A 3202-nucleotide genomic window follows, 5' to 3' on the forward strand; every position below is an offset into this window, starting at 1 on the left:
GGGATCATGAACTTCAGAAATGAAAAGAACAACAGTGAGAAGCCAGAGGAACAATGGCAGCCCCAGGCCCATGCTGCTAGTTAAAAACTATCCTCCCTCTATTTTCCTGTGGCTTATGCAAAGCGGAGAAATTCTGTATCTCAGAAGTTTACAAAATGGTGGCTCATGGGCCAAATCTGGCTCACAGACGTATTTTATTTTGTCTGTATAGTTATACATTTTCTCAATTTTTTATTGTAGAGAGAGAGAGTGCACTCGAGTGGGGAGAGGGGCAGAGAGAGAGAGAGAGCAAGAAAGAGCGAGAGAGAGAATCTCAAGTAGGCTCCACACTCAACGTGGAGCCCAATGTGGGGCTAGATGACTCTGGGATCATGACTCTGAGCTGAAATTAAGAATCGGATGCTCAACTGATGGAACCACCCAGATGCCCCTGTCTGTATAGTTTTAAACAAATTTGAATCATTTCGGAAAGTAGGATTATTTCACATACAAATTCTAGGATTCTGTTTCTTCTCGGAACAACTAGGCAGTTCTGGGCTTGCCTTCCTACGCAATTATCAACTAGTGCCAAGTGGTGCATGCCTCCTTGGACGGGACATGGGCCAACAGACCCTCATCGGCTGAGCACGGACTAGGAAGTGGGTTTGCCCAGGCTCACACTCCAGATCGGCTACGTGTTAGCTCTGTGACCTTGGGCAAGCTACGTGACCTCTCAGTGCCTCAATTTTTCTCATCTTAAACAATACCCACCTCCTAGCACTGCTGTATGTTTAGTATCAGGCTTTTAAAAGAGTGCCTGGTGTGGTGCCGGGGCTATATGTTTGCTCTTGTTATTTTGAGAGAGGGGCCTGGGTGAAGGGTCTTGCCCAAGTCTACCTGGCACCTCCCCTCCCCCACTCCACCCTGGTCTGCATGGAGGTGGCTCAAGTTGGGACTCCCTTCCTGGTCCCCACAGCGGGACCAGAGAAGAAAGGACTTGTCCTATGGGACTGAGAGGCAGAGAGGTGAATGGATTTGAAGAATTAGGGAGGAGAACTGTCCCACATGGTAGTGGAGGGAAAAGAAGTCCAGGGTTTTTCAGATTTGAGTTTAGCAACAATCCGCAGCAGTGGTGGGTGGAGGGGAGGAACAGAAGTGCCATGGACTAAGGTGGAAATTATGGCAAGAGAGGCAGGTGCAAGAGGAGAGATGAAGGAGACTCAGATTTGGATGGGTTTCCATTCTGTGCCTTGAGCTACATGCCCTGAGTTGTCCTCAGGCTGCCCTGCAAGGCCCTACAGCATTGGTCCCCCCTCTTCCCAGTGGGGTACCGGCCAGACCTCTACTCCCCCTTCCTTCATTCAGCTGAAGCTCCACAGATCTGCTGGTCCCCAAATGCCCTAGGAAGCATTAGCCTCAGGACCTTTCCACTCACGGTTCCTTCTGCCTGGAATACCCTCCCTCCAGGTGTCCACTGTATTTAAAATCCCCCCCGCCCCAACTGATCTCCCCTTTCTGTAGCTGTTTTTCTCCTTTATCATGGCATTTATTTTAAGTTTACTTGAGAGAGAGGGAGAGAGAGAGAGAAGGAGTGGTGGTGGGGCAGGGAGAGAGAATCCCAAGCAGGCTCTGCACTCTCGGCGTGGAACCCAATGTGGGGCTCGAACTCACAAACTGCGAGATCGTGATCTGAGCCGAAATCAAGAGTTGGACACTTAACTGAGCCACCCAGACACCACCACAGCATTTATTCTTTATGTCTGCTTGGATCACTCACAAGAACACAATCACATAAAGACAGGGAATGTGTTTTCTTCGCTCCTATACCCCCAGCACTTAGAGGACTGTCTGACACATAGTAGGCGCTCAGTGATGCCGGTGAATGAACAGAAGAATGGCCAGCAGGTGCTCTTTTCCTTTCCTGGCTCAGTTCTGCCCTCGGCCTTTTCCATCCCCTCCCCCCCCCCCCCCCAATGCCACCTTCAGTGGTGCTCACCTGTCCGGATGTACATTTCCGAAAAACAGCCCGCCACCGAGGACCCCTCCCCCGCCTTCGTTTCTTCTGCTCACGAGTGAGGCTGCAAAGAACATCCTTGTACATATTGTTGTCTGCTTGTGGCTTTCAGGCGCAATTGCAGACAGTGGAACATTTGTGCAGGTTTATGTGCACTTTGAAGCTGGTTGTATGATTTTTCCTCCTAAAGTTTGCGGCAATTTAAGTTTACACTAACGGTGCACGAGTGCCCCCTGCCCCGGGCTCGCCAACATTGACCATTTCGTGGTATAGTTTGCATTTCTCTAGTAAGGAGTGAGGTATGGCATTTTTTCAGTCGTGCTGCTTACTGTTGAGGTTTTGCGTCCGTCCTTCTCCCAGGTAAGTGGATATCGTCTAACAAACTCTCCACGGGCCCCTGGGCTACCCCACCACTGGATCAGGCAGGGTTGAGACCCACGGGGCACAGAAGATCTGGGATACCATAACACTGGCTACACTTCATGCTGCTCAGCTTGGGACTATTTTATTAGTTCCTTTCCCCTCAAATGCAAACTAGAGGGCTATCTCCTTAAAGGGAGTATTCCACATTTTTGAGATACCTACCAGTTTTCCAATTTTTTCCAGTGATGGCAATAGGATATTTGAGCTTGTTTCCTAATTGCAAACCTCTAGCAGTGTCAGATACCTAAGATTTTTAAAGTTCTAGAAACAAAACTTGAACGCAAAACAAAAACAAAAAGCAAACACACACACGCACGCACGCACGCGCGCACGCACACACACACAAAACAACTTGGGGCGCCTGGGTGACTCAGTTGGCCAAGCGTCTGACTTGATTTCGACTCAGGTCATGATCCCAAGGTTCGTGAGTTCAAGCCCCGCATTGGGCTCTGCACTGACAGTGTGGAGCCTACTTGGGATTCTCTCTCTCCCTCTTTCTGCTCCTCCCTGGCTCATGCTTTCTCTCTCAAAATAAATAAATAATCTGAAAAACAAACAAACCGACAAAGCATTAAAAGTTCCGGTCTGACTATAACTTGGCCCAGTTCACAGAATCCACCTATCAGACTTGGAGTTTAAGAACCACTGGTCCGACTGGACCACACCACACACTTAGCTCCTTGTACCTCAAGAGCCCAGCCAGCCCACCTCCGTGTGAGCAGGGTGTACCTAATCAGAAAGGAAGGAGGAGGAGCAGAGGGAGAGAGGAGAGCAAGAGAGACGGCG

The sequence above is a fragment of the Panthera pardus genome, unplaced genomic scaffold (assembly GCF_024362965.1).
Source record: "Panthera pardus isolate Hobbes unplaced genomic scaffold, ASM2436296v1 HiC_scaffold_15, whole genome shotgun sequence".
NCBI lineage: Eukaryota > Metazoa > Chordata > Mammalia > Carnivora > Felidae > Panthera > Panthera pardus.